We start from the raw sequence: 25665 nt of genomic DNA, 5'->3' as shown, positions 1-25665 counted from the left end.
GGCCTTGAAAATACACTTGCCATTTGCAGGAAAACAGCTACTGGACTCATCACAAGGCCAAAGATGAGGGACAGACCCATGTGGTTAAAAAAGGTGGATGCTATTATAAATTAAAGCAGGACCAAAGAAAGAAGCCGTTTACAGAAGAGGATGAGGACACAAAAAATTTAATTTGCTCTGCAATGGCCTACATAGAAGAGGAACTGCCACAGCAGATTAGATGAGCAGTCCGCTGGGACTGCCGTGCCAGCACGGCCGTGGCTATCTCTAAAAGATGGAAAACATAAGTAGCCAGCTAATTGTACAGGGCTGTACATGGGTGGTACAGGAGCTACCTCCCAATACCTGCTTGTGAGCAATACCACCACTTATTTCTTCAGCTGCTAAAATACAAATGTTGCATTCTGCTACAAAAGTGCTGTTTCAACAATAAATCCACAGGGTTTATTTCACGTACCTCCACCTCTTGCAACTGCAGGCTGCAGCAGTTGACGAGGTGTTGGGAAAGGAAGTATATCCTTTGATTAGCTCTACATTTATTATACCAACTTTACAGTATGGAGTGTGTCTTTTGTTTTGTTTTGTTTTTGGCTTCATTCAACAGGAAAAACGGGAGGAAATGAACATGTTTCACTATTCCCTTCACAGTTGTTTTTGTTGTGGGCTTTTTTTTTTTTTTTTTTAATATTTTTAGATACTGACCTCCTTCACAGTTCAGAAAGCCTCAGGCCTGTCTTCTGTAACCTTTCTTCTTTAAAATTTCTTATACGCTGATCCTGCCTCCTCCTGTGACCACTTTTATCACAACTTTTCCAATTGCTTCCACTGAAGGAGACAGCAACCTTTCCCATGATATTCCATCCCACCCTCAGTTCTATACTGTATAGGTTTATATCTTCTAGTTGAGTTTTAATCCCCTCTTTAACACAACTGAGCATCCTAGCAACTCCAGTGGTTATTGTGGTTTCCCCAAGCACCCCTACCACGTTAGCCACAAGAAGCCCCAAATGTTTGGAAGAAGGAAGCCCATGAGAATTCATGGGAACCTCTGGACCATTGTGGGGTTTTCAGCTAATATGAAATCTCTCCTACTTCCCCTCTGTACCTTCAGTGCCCTTCACCCTCCTCCTCCTCCTCCTTCTCCTGTCCCCATCTGCACTGGTGTTTTCAACCCTTCAGGTGCTCTTCATCCTCTACATTCATGTTTTGACCTGTAGCCCAGGGGAAGTCTTCCCACTGATTTCACAGGGCCTCAGGCTAGTTCCCAATTTACTTTCCACTCCCTCCTCCAAATCCTTCAAATCCTTACAAAGCTCTTGGTTCAAGTACCAACTTCTCCTAACTCCGAGTCCCCTCTTAACCTTGCTCTGCTCCAAGTTGCCGCCAGTCATTATTTGTTTATTCTGTGGCTTCAGAGCATGCCCCTTGTTTGGCATAGCACCTACACTTCCAAATCTTACCTCATGGTTCAGGATAAATGCTCCTTGCCTAGCACCTCTATGTTTGCTTTCAAAGTTTCTTACAAAGGACTACACCTCTCCCTCCTAATTATGCTTTGAAGTGCCTCAGCAAGCAGTCAGTAACAGGCACTACAACAACAACTTCCTCTCGTCACAAACAGCTAGTCATAACTTGCTAAAATACAAAAGTTATTCATAAAGCCGTCTGGTCCTTTAAAGGAACCAACAATACTATTTATTACACGCTTGGGATGTCATCCTCCATCTGAAGAAGCATGCTGAGACTTGTCTGGACTTCACCAGGACTGGGATGAAGCCCACAATTAATTATGTTTGTGATTACACACTATTTATTCCAAAAGCCTTAGATGTATACTGGTACCTTTTTGTCCTGGTAATTTATTGAACTTCAGGTTCTCAAGAGGCTTTACATCTTCCTCCTTAGATACTTCAGTCTCTGTTAAAGAGACACAGATCTGTTAAAATTTTATCTACAGAAGTCAGTCTTCCTCTCCCTATATGAAGCAGCTGCTGATATAGTACTTGGAACTTTGGCTTGTGCTGAGCAACCCCAGGTTTCAACAACGCTCTTCTGAAAACAGTTTCTATCTAGATTCCAGCATGACTACTGATGGTCACTGGGAGGCCATACTACTGACCTTAACATTTCTCACCTCCGTTAGAAACCCATGGAACTACATTACTCATCCCCTTCTGAAACAGACACCTGTTGCCTGCTCTTACATGCCACCACATCCAGCAAACCTTCCTCTTCAACTCATGTTGCATACATCCCCACACAGGTTCTCCTGGATGGCAACCTACAGGACTATGGCAATGGTATGGGGGCTGGCAGCAGGAGGCAACAGAAGCTCTGACAGGGTACTCTGGGTAGATGGGTCCCAACCCTGCTCACGGTGGCCACCTGAGACAAAGAAGTGATCAGCCTTTCTCTCATGCAGTTGTTCAGCCCTTCCAGGTGGAAGGGAAGGGAACAGTGGGTACCCCCTTACTAGCATGGGGTAGGGAAGGTAAGTTTGCCATGGATGTGGGGTGAGTCAGATGTGAGGAAGACAAGGACTGCTCCTCCCTCAGGGGAGTTACCCACCATCAGTGTGCCCACACCACCATTGGTACAGTCATGTCTCTCAGGGAAGCCTCCCTGCCCATCCTGTCCTCTCACCCTGCACAGAGCATGTGGAAACGATGCCATTTGACCCCAGAAGTGCACAGGATATGTGTGCACAGGTGCATGTAAGAGTACAACACGGAGCTACCAGTGCTCTCTCCTAAAACCTTCCCTTGTCCTGGGGAGAGCGTGACCCAGAGACTGACTGTAGGAGAGGAGCAGCAGGTCTTGGCAAAGTGCTTTGCTACGGGACTGTTATTCTTAGTGAAAATAAGACTAGAAACATTATGAGGGAAATTGAATTCCACAAGAACTTGAAGAATTTATCTGATGTGGGAAGAGATCAGGTCATCCACCTCAAGTTAGTATGTGCTACATGGCCTCTGAGTGAGATGTACTGAGACAGCTAGGGAACCACCTCACTTTAAATGAAGGCTATAACCACATACAGTTTACCCTGCTTATAGTCATCCATCCTCTAAACGCTAGTACGTTTGTCTTGGGCTTTGATTAATAAACCATTGCTTTATTTTATGGGCTTTGATTAATAAACCATTGCTTTATTTTACTGCTAGGCCTGCCTGACACTGTGGAACAAGATGAATTAGGGTAGAAGAATAATAAGGGAAGAGGACAGCTATGACGCAGAAATGATGTGCACACCAGAAATATGCTGCAAGAGCTTGGGGCAGGAATATGGAAGGGCAGGGGGAGCAGGATGCCTACCCTTTGCTGTAATAACACAAATCTCATATAGCTTGTCCCTCCTCTCCACATTCTTCCAAAGCAGCTACTGGGGTAAGGGCACAGAGCTCACAAGGGACATCTCCACACCTCTTCCTTCAAGTCACTTGCCACATCACTGGCAGAGGCAGGCCAGGACATCAGTCCACTTCCAAATCTTAAAGAGGGGTAGATATATTTTGGCAGGCATCAAACCAGGTGTTCTTCATGGACCTGGTCTAGGTGACACATTTCTCTGATGGAAGGATGTCAGGGACACTGGCTCTGCCCCACAACCAGAGCCCGGGACACATGTACAGAGGAGGTGCAGGGCTTTACTGCCCTACTCCATTCTAGTGAACTTTGCTGCTTCTTTCAGCACTATGCTCTGTTGTGCTCACAAAATTCAGTTGTAGCCAGTATCAAAGTGTTAGTAATTACTTAATAGTAATTAAGCAGGTTACCAGTGGGTACAGGTCCCCAAAGACTCCTCTCATTTTTCCTCTTTTTGGACATTGACATATTTGAGGAAGAGTTCTTAATAAAGATGGAGCTAATCCTCCCCACAGTTTAACTCAGCTCCCTGAGTTTTGATCATGCAATTGACCAGATTGGGGAAAAAAAAAAAAAAAGGAAAAGGTTTGAAAGGAATGAGAAAAAAAAAAAAAAAAGAAAGGAAAAAAAAGGAAAGAGCACTGGATTCCATTTTCAAAAGTGTTATTAAATACTCTTTGGATTTGTCAGCTCTCCAAAATAGCTTCGTCTAAAAATTTCACATTCTTTTTATTCCTGCTGAGGAATGGTGCCCTTGACTAGTCTCTTGTGTATTCCTTTTTTTGTGAGGATTACATGAAGAATTAGACAAATTTACGAACTACCCAAAGAACACAATCATTTACTCGCAAGCAGTATAAATGACACTTGCAATCAATCTGATACATTCACTGCAGAGTTATTCCTGTCTAGCTGGTTCTTGGGAAGCCTAATTGGTAAGAGAGAAGACTGAGGACGGAGCGGGGAGCACTATTGCGTGCTTTAGAAGCAAACACTCTATTTCCTAGCAGGGCTGGGTTTCTGACCCCTCAAAACAGACATAAGGGGTGAGAAGGTGAAGAAAAGTGAATGAGCATGGATCTGACCTGCTAGATAAGGGGAAGATAAGGCTCCATGGGGAGCCAACAAGCCCCCTGCTGGGGATTTGTGCTTCTCCCTGTTCCCCCAGGTAACCCAGCACTACCAGAGGCATGGTCATGCCTCTCCTTAATTTTCTCCTTCTTTGATGCAGAAGATGACATTTCTTAGACTTGCTTTCTTGACCTCTGCATTTTATTAGCTGCAGGACTTCAGAGAAGGTTTTGTGCCAAATACAGACTTGATTTGGAAGGGTTAAGTTATTCTGTAATAGATGCCGATATAATTCTTTAGAATCACATCCAATCCTTAACCACTGTTAACAAAGACTATTTGCAGCATGCAGGGATGCCAGGAATACTCTTCTGCCTCAGTGCTGCTGGCAAGGAAAACATTGGTCCGCAATGATCATTTTTCCGTGGCGCACTTTGCACACACTGCTTTGGCTGATGCCGCCAGGCATGGTAACACTGACAAGAGGGGTACACAGAGCACCTGTCAGAAAGTTACCTCTCCCTAACCTAACTATAAAAATAATAAAGCCATGGCCAGAACAACCGCCTCCAGACATTCCAGCCCCATGAAGCTGAAGGCTCAGGAAGGCAAGTTACTTAGTCCCACCTCAACAAACCAGCTGCTACGAGGAAGGTATGGGGTTGGAGGAAGAAGGGTGAAGAAACGGGAATAGGTATAACTAGGTATGCAGACCACCTGGTCAGGGCTGCCCAGGGGTACCTGTTGGGCAGCCCTGCTCTTGATTCCTGCAGCCAGTCAGGACAACACACTAGACCTGTTGCTCAGACCATACCAGGCTCATCAAACCTGCTTCTGCCATCAGGAGGAGCAAGGGGATCACAGCTTACTTCCCCCACTAGCAGGGGAACATCCAGGATAGACAGAGCAGGTGTACCACAGCACCAGTGCCCATCAAAGGTACCTTCCTGGCAAACACCTCTGTCTTCGGTGCCCCTATTACTCAAAAGGGCAGCTGACCACTGAAGACCTCATCATTCTCATCTTCCCTCATTCTTTTGGCTGAAATGAGACACCTTGCCCAAACAGCATTAGGGGATGTGCTAGATATGACCATACAGCCTCAACACAGCACCAAGCAGTGCAGGGGGGGTGGGGTGTGTGTGTGTGTGAAACAAAGAAGAAAATCAGAAAACCTACTTTATAAAATCCATTTTTTGCCAGCATTCATCCCTTGCAATATTTTATCTCACTTAGGAAGTTTTCTGAAGGACTTGAGCATACACAGGAGCCACCCCCTTTCTGTCACCACAATTACCCTTCAGTCCATGTGCCATGACCCCTCCTCACCACCTTTCAGAGCAGGCTAATGCCTTGCCCCCAGGGAGGGACGCTCCATATAAATGGAGCCTTTGGAAATGCTCATTAATCACCTTCCTTTCCCAGGAACATATTTTGTCCTCTTACACACTGCTTTTTTTGCCTCCTTCCTTGCTTGTAATCCTCATGGCCTTCACTTTCCCCTTCCTCAGCTCACCAAAGAGCCCTCCTGCCCTGCGTGAAGGCCTCCTGTATCCCATTACTGACCATGGGAACCTCCTAATCCCTTCTGCTCAGTTTTGAGATCAACCAGGTGAAATGCAGACTGAGACTCTCAAGGCATCAGACTAAACATATCCTCTGACTTTCAGCTAACCTTCCACTGAGCAGCACTGTAATACTCACTTACAGATACTGTAAGTACAGAAGCGCTTTTTAATAGTAATAAAAATAATGTTGTTCTCACTCTGTTGAAAACATGGAAGATTTCCAGAAGCAAGTCAGGCAGTCAGCCTCCCCTCTACGCCCACTCCTGCAGGCGTGCGTAGGGAAGTTCACTTTCTGACATGGAAGCCTGTCATTCCTCCAACCCCTCTTTCTTCTCTGATGCCCACATATACACTGTTATACTTTTTTCCTGGGTGCCTTCCCTCATTTGGAGCTTGACTGAACCTCCCATCCTGATCACAGGCCTCTACATTCAAGGTGTAGCTCAAAAAGTAAGAAGAGCATCTTTTTATAAGGCCATGGTAATGTGTTAGGCTCTGGCTCAGTGGAAGAACAGACTGGTCAGCCTCTCCATCATAAACACACTTTAAGTAATAAAATTATTCATTTGGTCCTTACTACATCCTCTGACAAAGACTGTGTTGGCCAATTATTTCAAGGAATGCCACATTACAAATGGGAACTCATTCACTGAATTGTTTTATAGGCCAGCGTACATCAATTTTGGATAGGCTGTTTTGTTTTTAGAGCTAATTTCTAATCCTAACTCACACCACAGACACATATCTTTGCTTGGATTAATTAAGGTCGTAGAAAGAACCTTCTGCTCCATTACTCTCTGTTACTGATTTATAAAAGAGGCCATGAAGCAATGCTCTTAATGGTAACGAGGAGGATATTTTATCCCCTAATGCCATTCCTGGTTCCTGTGCCTAAAATGCAAAGAGAGAAGAGACATGGACATTTCGGGGGATGAAGAGAAAACCTTGGCTAGCCACGTGGCATTCTTCAGCGGCAGATGACCTATTTTTCTCTCCATAATGAGCATTTTCGACAGTGATTCCTCACCCTTTAAAACAGAGACCACTGCCACCCAACACTAAGGGGACAGACCACCAGGAGCAGGAACTCATTTGTACCACTAATGACACGAAACAGCTCAACAGGACCAAAAGCAGTAAGGGTCAGAGGAAGACGAAGCTTTCTTTGAGCAAAATGAAGGGCAGCACTAACAGATGGAGACAGGAAGACCATGCAAGATGTCCCTGCAGGTAAGGACAAGAGGTGTGCAGGAACGCACTGAGGAAAGACCCCAGGCCAAGTGAGTCCTCCTGGAGGGACCAACCAGGCTGCCCGGCCTCCTTAGCTGAGAGAAACGACTCAGGCTGATTTTACACAACTGAAGTAAAAAGCCCACATCATCTGTGACCCATTGACCAGAAAAATTCAACAAGGTGGTTAGCGTAACATTCAGGGTTTGCCCCTACCAAGCCTCCTACTGTTTGATGACACAGAAATCCAGCTTCTGGCAGGTTAAGGCATCAGAGGAAAGGTGGAAAAGCCGAGTTGCAGTGACAGGATTGGGTTGTTGAAGCAGCCAAAACAGCCAAGGTCCTGGCTCTCAGGACTTTTCCTTTGAACTGTAACACCAAACAATCCCATTCCCACCATGAATTTCCCATCAACAGGAAGCAGCAGTGAAACTGATAAAAAATGACAGCTTCACAATACTGTGGAGGGGAATCCCAGGATGTTCCTCTCACAGGTGGTCACTGCTCTGCAAATACCAGAGAGCTGCAGACCTTGGGAGGGCAGCCCATATTTCTAGGGGATGAGTCCTTAGTAAACAGAGACACCTTTTCCCCCAGAGTGCCCTTCACTGCCTGCTTCTCTGCACCTCCCAGCATCTGCCCACAATTATTTTCACTTAGAAAACTAGACTTTCAAAAAAGGTTATCTTCATTTTAAATTGTTTACTTAATCTCATCCAACCCCAATTTTAACTATGTTATTTTTGTAAAGTTGAGCAGCATTGGCAAAACAAAAGTGTTTGTCTTTTACTTATCTGCAACACCATCACACACAAAACATGCTGTCAAAGCAGATCTGCTTCTCTCCAAAAGCACCAAGGAGCTAGTTGGGTAGCCCATAGAACCCACTGGAGGATTTACCCGGGGCTGGTCTCTGTAGCATCCAGGCACATCTGTGTCTGTGTTTTATACTAACTGGGCAGAAATATAAAGCAGAAGTGACTTCCCTTTTGTCACACACACAAAAAATTAACAGAACAGAGAAGCCTTGACTCCTTCAGAACCTATAAGTGACACCAAAGAGGTGAACGGGCCATATGGACGGGTGTATGTAACACCATGCCTATAGGAAGTATATCCCACTTGCCAGTTTGTACAAGTCCGCTAAAAAAGAATGCGCATCTCAGAGTGCAAAGTGGTATTTGCCATTTCTGAGGTATTTTTAACAGGAGATTGTGTACCATGACTCAGTTAGCACCCTTGTTTTCAGACTCAGGAATAAGAGTTTTTATGATTTTTAGATTAAATGCTTTTGGCGTACAGGGAAAATTATTCTGCTCCACTACATTTTTCTTATATCTCTTATTTCTTTATACCAGCTTAATTTTGGTAAAACATGCCAAGAGAGGCACCAGCTGAAGCATACAGCATTTACATTAGTAGCTATAGAACAAGAGAGCTATAACCCATGCTGTTTAGCATTTCTCCACAAAAAACTCGTTAAGCCACTGAAGTGAAGGGGAATTTTACTCATGCTGAAGCCTAATCTATCTGGATTCCTCAAAGGACAGGAAGAGTTGCTCTGTCTTATAGCATGAGGAAGAAATATATATTCACCAGTAATTTCATACCCAAATTATTTTGCAGTTAAGATGGGTTTGGCAGGTACACGTAGAATCAGATTAATTGGGTCTGATTGGGGCAAAATAGTATGCAATCTGGGCCACTAAAAGGGAGTACAAGGAGAACCTTTTTACATTTTACAGAGTACTAGCTGGAGGTCAGATTTCCTTCCCCGCAGTGCCAAGATGCAGTGCCCTGCTGATTCAGTAGGTGTGCAGAGCCGGATGGGACCTTTCCACTGTTTCCCGAGGCATGGCTAATGAGAGCACCACTGTGCTACAGAGCTGCCGAAAATGATGGCCTTTACTCTACACGACTGTGTTGTTGATGCTGGTGGCTGTGGCTTCTGCAGCTGAGTAAAGATAACAAAGATGGACTCTGTACCTGCAGGATACTGCTGGCATTCATTTGCCCCCACACAACATTATTTCTTATCCACCCCACGTCCCTGCATTTCAGCCAGAACCCCTCAGTTCCCAATAGCCAGGTCTTTCCATCTGGTCCTAGGAGCAGTCGCTTTTAAGAAAGCTGTGTAATAACCAGGAACCTAACAGCAAGGAGTACTTCCAAGAACTACCTGCAAAATAAAAATGCATGCACATGTGAACAGGGAGATGGTGATTCACTTCACACCCCATGGACCCTATGCGGTCCACGTGAAGCACCATGTAGCAAACACAGAACTACTTGACCTGTGCATGGAAATCCTCTCCCAGCTTATGGGGGATGCCTGGGCAACGTGAGGTGAGCATAGAGGCTGTTATGCATCAGTGCCTCAAGCCCTTCTAAGACAGGAAAGGCAAGGCCAGAATAACACATTGGAGAAACCACTGCAAGGGATCAGTCAGAGCAGCTCAGTAACAGATCTCCTATGAATTGAAAGCCAAATCAAACCCTACTCTGGCTACAGATTTAGAGACCTAAGGACTGCCCAGCTCCCTGGGTGTATGAAGACCGGCGAGCCCAAAGAACCACATCCACCTTTTCCAGATTCACTGTAATGATGGCAATTTCTCAAACATACTCTGACAAGATGGCTCAAAAGCCATGCAGCAGAGCAACCAGAGCTAAAAACACTCTTCCTGGGATTATGACCATAGTGCACGCAATCAGCTTTGCTTCTAATATATTCCTACACAGACACTATGCAATCTTTTGTTATTTTCATAGGGGAAGTGTAAGTGCGTGCTCTATTTTCCATTAACTTCTTTACAGATGTATTTTCTGGCTGCTTCTGATTATCACCTCTTCATTCAGATCTTCCTTCCCAAAGAAAAAAATTATAACAAAAATGCCATTTACTGTCCCCATATTTACAGCATTTCTAAAGCTGACAGTTTGTTCTTCAGGATTGATGGGGGTTGAGGGGGATAGGGAAGTTATTTGTCTGTTTTAAAATGAAAACAGGCAGGCTTGGGGAACAGAGAGAATGAAATCTCACAGGGCTCAAGCACTCTTTAAAAAATTCCACAGAAGCAGTTTAATAGCACTAAAGGTTGATTCACTTAAGAAATGATGCACCAAATGCATATAAATTTTACTGTTACATCAAGAGCTCGGTCTACACGTATGTCCTCATGCATAGTCAAAGCCTGCAATGCAAACAAGGCTGAGTCAGACTGCAAAAAGGCTGTTTCATTCTCTAACATGGAACATATGTTAACAGCATGCTCTCTTTACAAATTTCAGCAAAAATTCTGAGTACATTGGTTTAGAGACCAACATGAATTCTGACAACAAATTCCTTGAAGAAGATATCTCTATTTGTATTTTTCCAGCCTGTGCTCTAAGTGGCTGCATCCCAAAAAAGAGAAAACGCATAGTCTAAATTCTAAGGCCAAAGTTTCAAAGTATTTAGTAATTTTAGATGCCCACTCTGAGACGCCTTGGATATGCCAAAGTTGCAGAAGATGAGAGCTCAGCATTTTCTAAATGTCAAGCTCTCTCCAAATTCAGATATAATAGCTTAGGCACCTAGTTCTATATTTGGGCACATTCAAGTTTAAATACTGACAGTTCCAGCACATAGTAATAATTCATACTCTTTCCCGAGATCCAGATTCCTATAGTTAATATAGTCACTTAAACATAAGCAGCTTGATTTCTTAGGCATTTATTGGCTTCTCTTTCAGTTGCATTTGCCTACCACCTCTGAAAATCACACTATATTTAGGAGTCCAAAACCAGAATTAAGTGTAGCATGATAGTTAACAGTCATAACAAACGCTACTGGCCAGAGGTCTCAATACTTTGCAACAGTAATGAAGTACCACAATCCTTTCATAGATGGGAAAACTTAAGTGACAAAGACATCTTATTCCACTGGAGATGGCCTAAAAAAAAATAAAAAAAATTACTTCTTTAAATGGGAAACATGCAAAGCCTGCAGTATTTCAAACTTCTACAAAGGCAAGACATTGGAGACCCTTCAATAGCCAAACACTTCACTGAAGTAAGGCAACAAGCTAGCCAGATACTTAAAAGAAGCAAGGCTTGCTTAGAAGACTAAAGGAAGCTACAATTTCATAGCAAGAGATTTGATCATTTTCATCTAAAAGCAAAATAGCAAACATTAAACAATTAACCTTCTGACAAACAGTCCTACCAGGGAACTTCCCCAACAGCAAACTTGTGGACCGAGAGGTGGTGCACCACTTAACCGGCTTGTTTGGGAAATTTAATCCTTTGACAGTACTGGTGTGTAACACCAATCCCTTAATTGGCTGAAAGTTAGCAAGTCTTATGCGCCACCAAGGACACTGATTTAAGAATCTAAGGATAAAATATGGCACTGGGATTTTCCCAGAAGTGGGCATCCTCCACCTTCAAACAAGAACCCCTGAGGTAGTCATGATTCAGAGAATGATTTGCCATTGCTGCATATAAAAGAGCAGTCAAAGCAATACCTGTTTCAGATCTCAGTGAAAGCTATGCTGAAACAGCTAAATACCAGTTCATTTAAGTAGATTGCCAATTTGCTTTCTGCTTTCTACACTTCCAGTTGAATGTGAAGATGTGCTTTTCCCAATTTCTCTCCTGTTTCATCTTCTGCATAAAGACAGTGCTGGGCATCACACCACAGCAGTTGTATCTTTCTTCCTTTCAAACTCTTGGCCAAGGTCCTGTTTACGAATGTTGATAAAAATGCTTTTGGCAAGAATTATAAATTGCAATATTAAATGAACAGGAGCTTGCCATCCTGATGAAAATTTACAAACCCTAAAAGTAACTGACAGAACTTGGCCAGGGAGTCAAGACTTACAAACATGGCTTCAGTAACAGCTCCATAAGAGGTTGTTTGTTTTGGTTGGGATCTTTAGAAAAGAAAATGGTTAATTTGAAAGCGGCGTATTTTATGTAGTTGTCAACAGTTTTCTGCTGCTTTTTGTTCTGTTGCTGTTATGTATTATAAAAAATTATTAGTCAGGAAAAAGCTACACTTCTGGTGCAAAAGAAGATGCCAAGTGCCTGCAGGCTGCATAGGATGGGGAAATACTGCCTTACTTGCAACTCTGTGCAGTGAGAGACCAGTGGGTGTTTCTTGTTTCTGCTAACCTTATTTCCTGCAGTGTCACCGTGGCAGTGCAGCGAGGCCTCCATCTTCATGGGCTCCACATGGCTCAGAACAGGAACAAGTTTTTGCAGTACTGGGGCCACCTCCCCACACAAAACAACAAATTCAGTTGTTAATTGGGCTATTTAAATCTAGACTAACTCTAGGGACCTCAGCAGACCTACTAAAGATTTACATTAATGCACGTGAATATGGGATCTATTGCTCTACACAGGTAAACAATTTTTTAGAGAGAATGTAACAAACCAGACATAATGCCTTAATTGCATTTTTTCCACACAGGTCTCCACCCGTCACAGTAAATCTAGGCTTACCATCTAACTGAATATTTCTGCCCAGGATCCCAGGTAGGTAGGTCGGTTACTCGTTGGCTGGCAACCCCACTGCCGCGTTTAAAGGTCTTTATAAATTAACGTCAATGCTTCACGTAATTGTTTTTTCAACCTGGTCAGGTTTCTGTGCACTCTAATTGTTCTATAGCAATGTGGTAAACACTTCCTGCAGACAATTTGTTAGGAAGTTTGGATTTTATATAACCCAGGAAATGAAGTCACCAGACCTGTGGGCTGCCTGTAATGATTCAGTCCCCTGGTTCCTGCAACAAGCAGGCACTTCAGACGCAAAAATCCAGAGGCAATGATAAACTAGTGGAAAGGAAAAGGGTGCATAACAGTTTCTCCATTCACTCTTCACATTCAGAAATGCAAAAAGTTGCAGAGAACTTCCACAGACTTCCAGCTGTTTATTTTTTCTGATCCCTCTCCTCCTCTCGTCTTCATTGAACTGGGGAACAGAATGGGACATGACGCATAGGAGGGGACTGAAGTTTTTGTCCATATCTTTTCACTAAAGCAGCACCGCTTTTTTTATTTCATATTTCTATTGGTTACAAAATACATGTGTCCATTGCTATTAATTTCCTTGCTTTTGCATCATCAGTCACTTCATCAATGCTCTGGAAAAATGCTATGTAGCTACAGCTAGTGCGGCCTACCCCAGTGTGGCCTAATGGCTCTGAAAAGTTCATAGCTTTCTAGTTCAAAATTAACTTGGATTTTACTACCTTTGGAGCTTTCTGCAGGTTTTATTTATTTCAGAAAGCCTTCAAGGAAATTCAAGGAAGCATAAGATGCTTTCTGACTTAGAACATAATTTGCATTTTACCTGAATAACTGTTTCTTGGAAAAAGGGATAATGAGATTGAATTAAAGTGCACTGATACTTCTGCAACTTGAAGAAAGTTCTGGGATCCTCCAAACAAGTGCTTTCTTAGTGCACACCAAAATAATTTCCATATGATTTGCCAAGCACTGCCATATTTTAAATCTCAGTTATGGCACTGTCACTATCCAGGTGCTCAGAATTAGATTTACACTTTTGTGCCTATTCCACTCCTTCTACTTCATCTAACATTAAAATGAAGTTCTTAAAATTTTGTTTTATGTAGCAGAAATATTCGTTCTGGATGTAATCCTCTTTCTTGAAAGACATTTTGCCTGTCTTTATGAAATGTAAAAAGTTTACTCCTTTGCTGTGAGTTGATCTCCTGAGCCATGCTATTCTGCAGCCATGGAAGCTCTTGTCTAGCCTTCACCACCGCATGCAGCTGTGGTGTGTGACCTCAACACAGTCTTCCCCCGAAGTCCTCTAACTACGTAAGAGGAACCAAAATATTAGTAAGCAGAACGACGTTTCCTCCCAATGGTCACAACAAATGCCATTGCAAAGAAGGAGGAAAAGGAGAGACAAAAGATAAAATGTAAAAAGACTAAAGGAATTTCACATTGCAGACAAAGGAATAATCCTTGGCTGCCTAATATCCTGGAAAATATTCCCTATTTAATCAAAATAAAAATTTAAATCAGGAAATCTGTTCAATCCATATATGTTCAAGTGCTAAGCTCAAACCACATCATCATCTGCTTCTGAATCAGCTGCCTTTGGGGACAGTTACTGGAACCTGAGGACTTCTGCACGTCTCAGCTTTCTACAAAGGGAGAAGTGATTGCTCCGCAAACCGCTGTCAGTTCTTTAGCAAAGGAGTTTTCACTGTTGATGTGGGTGGGCGCATTTAGGTATCTTCTCCCTTATCCATCCAACACATAGGCAGAGGGCTGAACTGGAACAGCTCCTACCATCCCATCACTGCAGTAACGCCCTTCTCTCAGAATTATACCACAGCTGCAAATCTGGGTCTGCTGCTGGCATGCACAGTGTAACAGAGGGCTACGTTATCTTCACGCTGCTGCAAACACTACCAGGGCTTAGCACAAGCCAGTGTTTGCTTGGGAACTCTGACTGACACTGAATTCAGCAAAATGTAGCCTGTCCCATATCAGCAGGTTTCTCTTCTGGCGGGGACAGGCAGAAAAAATCTGAATTGGAGAGGAGAAGGAGGAGAAGTCTGAATGATCACATTGGAGCTAAAAAACCAGAGTGCAGGCAAGCAGATGAGAAGAGATAAGGGAAGGCCTGAGTCACCCTTGGTGCACTTGAATCCTGACCAGCCAGATCAGGCTTTATGCTAGCCCCATTTCAGCATTGCATTTGAAGACAATGAGTAGAAGACAAGTATTTGAGTTTTCTGGAAAATACCAGTGAAAGCAAAGAGCAGAAAAAACAGGTGGGCCTAGCATGTGTGGACATAGAAAACAGGTAGTGGAAGATACAGCACCAACGGTCCCAGGGGAATAAGGAAAATGAGAATTTTGGGTCCCCTCATTACAGAACATAATCGTCTACCATTAGATGCCATTTAGATGTGCTTACCCTACTTTGATTAAATGCACATAGCCTCTTTCCTTTTATTGCCTTTGATATCTCAAAGCTATTAGCTACACTGCAGAATTTACTTTATTTTGTTCAATTTTGCTCTCACTGAGGTTCTTCTCTTCAGAGGTCACTTGATCCTGAAGTCAGTGATAAAATTCATCTTCAAAAAAGGAGTGGAAATAAAATAAGAATTAAAAAAATATCCTTCTGGAGAGCATCCTGCTGACAGTCTGTCCCACTGAATTTGACAGGAATACCCCTGGAAATTAAGCAAGCCTGGTTTATCCTTCCATTACCCTCAATGCTGACATTTATTAATTCTCAAGCATAACAACAGTTCTGTTGCATGTTTTTACATATTATGCATGCACTCACACTGCTAAGTTCTTCACAGTTGGAAAATAGATTCAGAGCTTCAAATGGGTAAGAGAGGCAACAGTCATAAGTAAATCCCAAGGGAGAAATAAAAGGACTTAATAGCAGGCTATTATTAAACTCTATTTGATATATTAAAAAATCACAAGGAAGCCTGTCAAAAAAATTACCATGATCAAATAAATTACAAGGCAAAGCTGCCAGTCATGTCTTGCGAACTGGTACAGCAGAGACATGACAGGAAATAAAATATCCAGAGCCCAGCATAAAATCAGGCTTGCACTGTCAAACACACTCTTGTCCTTCTCATGGCCCCCCTGCCTCCATCCAGCCTGCACCGGCTGCCACCTCAGCACCTCATCCTCCACTCCCAGCCAGCCACACAGCAGCTGAGGGTGCTGCACAGGCTCAGCCTTGGGGCTGGGAGCCCCACTCCCACTTTATGCCACCTCCTCCCCAGCAAAACCATTCTTCTCCTCAGCTCCTCGTTATCTCCTGCCTACGCACCCGCTATATTCACATGTACTTTGCCACTTTGCAAAGTGCTCTTGGGATTACTTAGGTACTGCACCAACCCAAAGTTGCTCTGCTTTATAGCACCACAATCCTGGCTTTATAAAACTCAACCTCACACAATGGGAACTGCCAGAGAGATTAACTTCAAAATGTTCCCTTCAAAGTGCAGTGGCAAACTCTGCACAGTATATCTCAACCAGTGCTTCTTCGATGAAAAAGCCATCCCTCCTTCAGGACGTTTGCCCAGTAAAGCACCTAAGGGACAGACAGTTGGGAAGCCAAGGCTGGACATTCAGCCTCTTCTCTCTCCTTTGTGCCCAGTAGTGACAGTACCACCCAGGTGTGGCTGTATAACCCAAGTCTCTCTTTCCGTAGTCCCCCATACGTGCATTTCCCAGGGATAAGTGACTACGAGTTTAAAGCAGTAACAGTATTATAGCCTAATGGCATAGCAGTATACAAAAGCAATGTTTAGAGGAAGTAGCAATACTTTTCCAGATCAACTGACAAAGCTGGAGAAGAGAGAAAAGCATCTGGGCACCTGAGACCTTTTTCAGATTTTAAGAAGTTAAGGCTGCACCAGGGGAATTTGAGAGTTAAGATAGATTATTTTAGTTTCAGCTTGTAATATCAGTGTAATCCCAGGTAATTTTTTTTCCCTTCATTGCATTTACTAGACCTTTTGTTTGCTTGATCGGTTCCCAAGTTGCAAGCAACAAGCTGAGTATCTGAAACCCTGACAAATCCTAGTCAAGAAAAAGCAGCCAGAAGCCTGGGTGGCTCCAGGGCACATGTGTGCTTCCACACTTTGGTGTCCCTGTGCACTTCTTAACTTATTCTACGTAAATAAAAGTTTAGAGAGCAAAAACATTGCTCCGCTTACATTTCCAGATGCTTCTTTCTGTCCCCTCAAAAAGCACTGCTTCAATTTAAGGGACATCAAGATCTTCTGTTTGGTTGCCCGTTTTGGGGTTTTTTTTCCCCTTAAATGGTGTAAAATCTTGATAACCTCTAACCTAGCTATGAAATCTAGTATGCTTAAGTGAGAAAACCTACTGACGTCAACAGAACGACTCACATGAATAGTTACAGCTTGATTTGGCCTTAAGGCTTTAGATGTGTTTAAACGATTTAGATCAATTCTAGGCCTCAGATTGCTTTTGCAGTTTCCACCAAATAAAACAAGAAGCAGCCCGGAGGAGGCCACAGAAGGAGCACGGGGGAGACAGCAGAGCTGCCACCACTTCATTCACCATGGAATGCAGTTTGTGACAGTCCACGTGCACCAGCTAAGGCTTTCTGTACATGCCTTGAAAAGCCGTTCTCCCGAGGCAAAAAGTCAGAAAAACCAAACCCTACCCCATGTCTTCGGTCCACGTTCTGCAGTCGTCCGAAGTCATTCTGCAAACACCTCTAACCATTTATTTCAAAGCAAAGTGTTTGGCAACTGAACACGACTCCAAATGCTCACAGAAGTGCCAGCTCTACACAGGCTGCTGCGAGAAGCCCTGTGACGGTAAGAAGTTGTGCTAGCAGGACTGCAAGCCAGGGGGGCCCTTGCTGCTGTGGATGCAGTAACTTCCCATTATGACAACAGCTTCTATAGAAACCAGCTATTCTCCCCCAAGGAAAACCAAGAAAATAAATAATAATAATTTTTTTAAAAAATTACAATAATAATAATAATACCCCCCTGCCCCTGATGACTGGTGACCTAACCTTTGGGGGAAATATGGCGTAATACATCCAGCATGTGAATCACAATCCTGCACAAATTGGGTTTTCAATTTCAGCAGTCCCACTGGCATCAATCTACTTAAGCAATTGGTCAAATCCAGGCCAAACCGTTAGATGACGTTCAACTTCAAACTCACACTATATGAAAGGGAACATTTGCACCTTGGGCTTTAGCAGTGGAGGGTTTGAACACAAATCTGTTTTGAAGAGCAAGTTTTGTTATCCTCACTTCCTTCATTTGTACTGAGCTGTCACTGACATTTATTCTTGCCCTTTGCTCACAATCCTGAGGACAACTACTGTAATCCTTTAAACAACTAGCTCACTGCCAATGGGTTTTATGCAATATTACACAGAGAACCTGTCAGACTACTCATCCTTGCAGGTCCCTCCCAAAAAAAGAGTGCAGGACCCTAAAAGAAGAGAGTGTGCTTGTCAGTAAGAAGTTGTTTTGCCCCAGGGTTCTTCCTCTGTTCATCTCTCTTTGCCTCCACGTTCAGCTACAGCACCTGTAGCACACAGAGGTTCACTAGTCACTACACAATCTGGCTGTCACCTGATACTTCAAGACAAAAAGGTAAAGCAGAATGGGAGAGTTACCGATATGTATATGGCATATGCCCATCTGCAAGGAATATATGTATTTTTTAAAAGTAAACAAAAAGCCAACACCACAACCCTAGATGACTGTGCAGTGAGCAAAAATAGCATATTTGAGAATGTGCAGACTACATCCCTACAATTCACCTCAACAAGCCTCACTCCTGCAGTGCTCCTCTATCCCCCTCCAGCTATGACCACAGGTATCTCCAGCTCTCTCTATTTCAGCCCTGACCTCATACGCTGGCACCCTATGTCCTTTCCCTCCTACTCATCCTCCCACACACACTCTCTCCCACGTCTCTGTAACCTGGCTCTGGCCCACTGACCAGACATGAAGCAGTACACGTCATGGCAAGTTCAGAGCCAAAGACACAACAACCTCCTGGTTCCCAAACACACTTTTGGCCAGCTCTGCCGAGCTGGCAGGGAAGCCCCAGCAGAAGTAAGGGCTGAGCCCTCCCTGTGCACCCCCGCGCCCCAAGCTGGGTATTACAGGGTCACTACCTGCTGCCGAGCCCTGCAGAGCCTTCAGGAAGATATTGCTGCGAAATTGCTTGAACGTGGCTCCCGGACTGAAAAGTAATCAGGGGATTTGTACAATGAGAGACAATCTGACTCTGAAAGCCTTTTTTCCTTAGGCACCCTCCTTGAAATTACAGAGAGATCGTAAACTATCCCCAAACTAAGCACTGCAAAGCCCAGAAATTCTCAGCTGACACGCTGTACGTGGAGGCACAATTATGTTAATGTATTTGACAAACATCTAGTTATAAAAGTGCAACGATAGCATCCAGACTGCCCAAAGTAGGCCCTGAAGTGATGCTAGGCAATAATTCTAGGATGATGATGCAGACATCCTTGTGTCAGTATAGGCCAGGCAACAGAGGGGATTACTGTAACTACCTCAAAGAAAGTGCAACAGCATTACTTCAGCGTAATCTCTGCCTGGACCTATATATTATCACAGAAGCTGGGCCATGAAGCTCTATTTTAATACGGTCTCTCTGAAAGGCATTCTTCCATCCACTTCCTCTTGTTTATTATTCTTTCAAATATCTGATAAGATACTTTTCAACTGTGGCTATTCACTTTCTGTTTGCGTAGGTCTTGGGTTCATCACAAGCTACAAGGTCAGCATTAATCTAAACAATGGTTGGTTGTGGGCAATTTTGCCAAGTGGAAAACACTCTAAAGGCTAGATTGTTATCATCAGTAGGGCAACCGGCAGGCGGGAGAAAAAAGCCCTACATACACGAGTATGGGTGAAGCACAGCTACTCAGATGCCCAGTCATGGGTGTAGCACATGCACTAGAAGCCACAGCTCCTGCCCAGGGATTGTCCAAGAAGGAAAAGTAGGGAGAGGAGAAGGAGGACCCTCCCTTCTGCCCCAACACGTCAGCATGGCTAGCTGGCCAGGCACCTGTGAGAAAGATGGAGGAGCCATCCAAAAGGTGCAGGAAGCTATCTGCCTTCTAACTGCTGAGCGTATTTAAGGCAATGAAATAGCTTGCAAAGCATGCCTTTTCCAGCCATGCCCCACGCTGTCATCCAGCCCACAGCGAGATCTTTTATGGGCAATGAACTGAAAAAATGCCCTGAAGAAAATTCAAAAACAAAACCAAAACTCAGTAGAACAAGCAAAATAATAAGTCTGCATGAAACCTCTAAAAGTAATTTCTTTGAGGACTGATGATCGACAGCAGACACAAAAGAGTAAAGCTCCATTGGTTTGTAATATCAAAATATTACAACTGCATTTACATTTTGTTGTTTGTAGAGCTAAAACCTTCCAAAATATACTCCCTAAACCTGGAAAGTATGCAGCTTATCTCTTGTCCTTTACATTCCCTTCTTCAAAACACACACCTTCCCGCAATCTCACCAGCAGTGACTTGCACAAACCTAATGAAAAAAAAATAAAATCCCAACGGTAAAAAAAAAAAACAACAACTACTAATCAAGCCTTGCTTATACAAGCAATTTCATAATACTATTTTACACAACTCTGTTTTCTGTTGGTCATCTGTCCACAAGATACACTGTGTTTCTCCTTGCCCACATGTATGTTTCTCAGGTTGGAACTAAGCATGATGAAGACTGTAGCACTAATACCCATCTATTACCATTAACGGAACAAACTGCAAGTGATATTTGTTCTCCAGGTTTTGTTTGACCTCCAGATTGGCATATCAACCTTTCCGGAGTCTAAAGCTCTTTGCAAAGGGAAGGCAGATACAAGCACTGGCAGTGCAGGCAGCCCAGCCAAGGAGTGTTAACCCCGACTCTGGAAAACAGCAGCTCGAAAGGATAAATCTCTATGGCAATGTAATTGTTAGTCTCTCTAAGAAGAATGGTAGCTAGCACTTTTCTGTGATTGTTATTTTGTGATGAGAGCCAGGAATCAACTAAATAATTTCTTTCCTCTGTTCAATATTCATGGTTCACAGGAGCTGCTACCTTAAGAGAGATTTGATCCGGAGGCCTTCAAGGGAACCATTCCTAATTCTCTCATTAAACACCTCTGAGATATCCTGTTCTCTATATTACTTTTATAAACACCTGAAGTAAAAATATTTACATTATGAGTTAATTATTCACTCTGATTGTGCAGTAACCTTGGGCTGACAATCCATATTGTGTTTTTTTAAATCCCATTTGTTCGGCGATTGTTCAACACACAATGGTCTGATGGCCCAGCTGCCAAGAAGCACGCTACAAAGCCGAGGAAAAGTGCAGGCACCCAAAACTGATTCTCTGACCATCGTCATGCCACCACCCAACTAGCAAGGCCAGTTATCTAGTCCCTCACACTCAGACCAGCTGCCAACAGCTCCAAAAGGTTAAAAGACCTGCTGGGGATGGCAGGACAGAGGGGAAGCCATCGTGACTCCAGCCATTGTGAGGGGTGGCAGTATAGCAGCTGCTGATTTAAAGCTTTACAACCATGGAAGATTTTTATATCTTGAGGTAAGCCTCCAAAGCAGCCAAGGATGAGGACTTGGCTCTTGCCAGGCTGTTGTATTTGGGGCGATTACTTTGAAATGGTGAACTTGGAAGGGAAAAAGGTGAGGGGCTAATTCAGTCTGTATTACAAGTAGTTTGGTACTCTCCACTTCTGCAGCTATACACAGCTTCACATACTTCTAGCACACTCACTAAGGCAAATTTCCTACAAGGATATTTAATCCTGTTCATCAAGAACAAGGTCAATACGGGAAGCAAGATTAGATATTTCAAAAGACATGTGATAGTTCCCTTCTGTTGCCATAACAAAGAAAGGTACTTTAAATCAACACTGCTAAGCTGAATTCAGATTTAAGCAGCCCTCCCTGCAGAAGAATCACCCCCACCACCATGCCCAATGCCTCTCTCTCTCGTTACGAGACAAGCTGCTGCAGTCAGGGTTATAACACAACTACACGTGGCCTTCCCTTAGCAACTAGCTTAACTTTATTGATTCGATAGTTGATTATTATGGCAACAAGCTCAATTCTTACTGTTTATAAACTTTCTAAAAGGTCATCAAGAAAGCCGAAATAGAAGCTGTTTTTCTTGACTATTTTTGTGGCATGCAGAACCCATGAAACTATTGGGAGAAAAACAACAAAAATGCAACAGGAAGGAAAGACAAAACCCAAAAATCCCAAACTAACAAAGGGAGGACGTGCCTGTGGCTGTGGCAGGGATACCTGTACTCTCTTCTCAGCTCTGCCATAAGCTTCTTCAGTGACCTTGCACAGGAACTGGGGTCTTCCACTATCATTTGTGCTTTGGAAAGTCTCTCCCTCTCCAGCTCTGTGGACCTTACCTTGAAATTTTTATTTTAGGGACCGTTTTGTTGTTGGGTTCTTTTAATCCCAGGAAGAGGTCATGGATAACTTCTTAAAAGAGAGTTAAGAAACAAAAGTGAGTTTAATATTTTTAAAATGTACAGGATTTTCAGGCACATGGTTGTAGGATTTCATCATCACCTGGCAGAAAAACCTTTCCCCCAGGTGTGTAGCTGTGAAGATACCTGAGTCAAAAGTGCTTGCCCAGTCTGAAGTACCCCAAAAAGCAATGATCTGGCTTTCTTCAAGTCTATTCCATAGCTCTGACCTGAAGCCCAACACAAATTAGATCAGAAAACTACAAGATCACACATAATATTCCTGTTCCAATTGCTCAAAGCTGATATTCCTTTGGAAGCACTGCTGAAGTTATACTGTGATTCCACCTGCTCACACAGAGTCCTTCTTAACCCCCACAAGAAACAAAACAGCAACTTTGTAAAGTAAGCAAAGAACAGACTATATGGTGGCCAATTTCTTGTTCAGCGGTTTGTCTGGGAAGAATTCCAACTCATGTGATGCTTGAGACCCCATCTTATCGTAACAAGGAAATATCACTTAGCAATATTTTAAATTTTGAGACAAGAAATAGCTAACTAAATATCAACATTTAAAAATAAAAGAACAGCATGTCCTCTGCTTCACCTGAGTTACTCATAGGTAGTTCATTGTGCTATCATATAGAGTTCTCAGAAAATTAGTTGATACTGTTTTAGAAATTAAAATAATGGCTAGTTTTATCCCATCATTTGAATTAGATCTGTGTGAGCAAACTACTGCATTTCCTGAACAGCAGGAATATTATCCTTATGAATGAATCAACTATTTCCAAATATGGATTGGAAAATATTCAGCTACCAGATATTTGGAAGAGCAAGCACCAAAACAGACTCAGAAGTCCGATACAGATGTCTAGGACTCAAGAAAGCATTCCATCCAATCAGTCACTGGATTTAGAGTCAGTCATCTCTCTGAGTCACCCATTTCATTGCTATTCTTCACTTATTTTGGGTGCGGACTGAAAGCAGTTGCTCTTAGTTCCTGAAAACTCTATGTTGTGAAATTCCCACACCCCAAAGCAAAAGAAATAGAGAAAAAAAGATCGCAGTTTCCTTCTGCAATGAGCCCGCTCCCTTTATGCAGCAGCTTCTTCTCCACCTCCCCTATTGCTGCTGATGTGCATGGCAAACGCCTGCTGCTGCCAACCAGTATTGCCCATCTGCTAAGCTTTCCAACTTCCTACTTCTCTGCTCTACACAGCAAGAATTATTTATTGCGATGTTTTGTACTGGTGCCTGTGACCGTAGTCTTTGAGGCCTTGCATCTGTTAACCATGTTCTCTCATTAAGGTTCCCACAACAAACAAAAGCCTCAAAAGTCTCCTTTCTTCCTGCTCTTTTCATAATGATGCCCTTCATTCATTGTCCATCATAGCTCATACTTTATCTATCTTATTTCCATTATAAGTTCAAAATCTCAGCATTCCAAAACAACATCCAAACAAAAGACTCTCCAGATATGAATGCCATCTCAAATCAATTACCAGGGTATTCATCCTTCACAATAATATCTCTATTATATTCTTTTCCTATTCAATTCAAAGATTACACTGCTGACATGCTTTCAGGGTTTACGGTTGTGGTGGTGGGGAGAGAAAAACACCACTCATAGCTAGTCAAGAGAATCCTGTTTTTTAAGTTCCTTAAAACTTAAATCCTAAGCAAAAGGAACAAGGAGGATCTTTTTGTTCCATGTGTACGCTGTACATAACACAGAAGCGCCTGACGCACCCTCAAGGTGCTACCAGAATGCAGTCATCATCAAAATCAAATTCAGTGTTAGGAGGATGACATTTCCATTGAAGAAAATAAGAACTGCACCTGCATTTAGCCCTGAATCACGTTACTCCAAAACAAATGAACACCACAGAGAACACATGCCTCTTAAGAAAAGCAGCAGGTCCAACAAACTATCAGCAACCAAGCATTAGTTACCATAACTAGCAATTTTAAGATTCAGAGTCTGTTTAATTAAGGGGTGGATAGTTTGGGTTATAGCAAACTAACTAAAAGATTCAATAAAAGAGTCTAATAACTGTTTGTGCCAGGAATCTCCATTTAAGTGTCTTCTAACACTTTGATTATGCTTGAAAATCTGATGTACACAATATATGTTTAAAGAGGTCAAGTGTGAGCATCAAAACATTTTTGTATTATATCTAAAATAACCAATCCCCTGCTATAACATGCTGAACATGAGCAAGATTGTGCAATAACTCATCAATACAGGTAACACTGCACTGACAACTAAACTCAACTTGCCCTTTTCTAAATACCTTCAAAAATGTTTAACACATTCCAGGCTGTACAGTCATGCATGTTGATTAAGACTGGGTACGCTAAAGCCATGAAGAAATAGATGCAGCCTCCAAAAACCACAGCATGCTTCATGATTCATTCTCCCATATCAAACCTCCTTTCATTTCTTCCCTCTTTCTCCTGTTTGCATATTAAGTTACAGCTCTTCACAGCCAGGATTCTCCCTTCACTTGTTTTGCACTCCTATTTCTAATAAAGCCCTTTGACACCCTATCGATGTCAACAACACAAAACCAAATAATAGTAAGTGCTAACTATGGACATGTTTATCACACCTCTGAATCCAACATCCAGCAACCAGTCTTCTACGACACTGTCAACATCTCTTCACAGGCAGCCAAAATGATATCACAGAGATGCTGCAAAGACCACGTCACGAATCACTTTGCTAGTTCACACAGCTGATGTGTTCAGGAACACAGAAGTCAAGTGAACACTCCAGCACTGAACAAGCTGACACATAGCTCACGAAGCCAGTCTGTGTTTGAAAGGCCTCGTAGTTAGCACCCAGTAGTTAAGCACTGATTTATTCTGGTCTTCAGTCTGTGCTCTGTATAAAAAAGCAAGCCTTAAAGAAAGAATTATGGAGAGCTTTCTGGACAAGACTTTACATTTCCCTCCTTAGCAGAGGAGCATGCACAGCTCATGTTGAGAGTGGGTGCACTGTTCCAAAATGAGCTTACATGTTTATAGACTGCATTATTGTCATTACATGGAAAAAAATGCTGAAACAGCATCAAGTATCCAAAATCGCCTTCTGAAATTTCATCTTTCAGGTGAACTCAGAAACAACTTTAAGTTGGCCATATGGTATGCCCTATATATGTCAAGTATTCAAACTGCAGACATGTTCTGGGCTAGAAGAAAAATTGTTAGTTAACCCAGCCCTCCTCCCTAGCATAGTTTAACACATAATTTTAACATATTAACAGTGCTTTTATACTTTCATGTGTTCTTTAATTCACATTTCCAGTACCAGCCAGTAAGATTTAGCTTCTGTATACAAGTTACATTTTCATTCTTGCCAAACTATAAGTTATTA

This window comes from Phalacrocorax carbo, chromosome 3, assembly GCF_963921805.1.
Source record: "Phalacrocorax carbo chromosome 3, bPhaCar2.1, whole genome shotgun sequence".
Taxonomy (NCBI): domain Eukaryota; kingdom Metazoa; phylum Chordata; class Aves; order Suliformes; family Phalacrocoracidae; genus Phalacrocorax; species Phalacrocorax carbo.
This window is presented reverse-complemented; position numbering follows the sequence as displayed.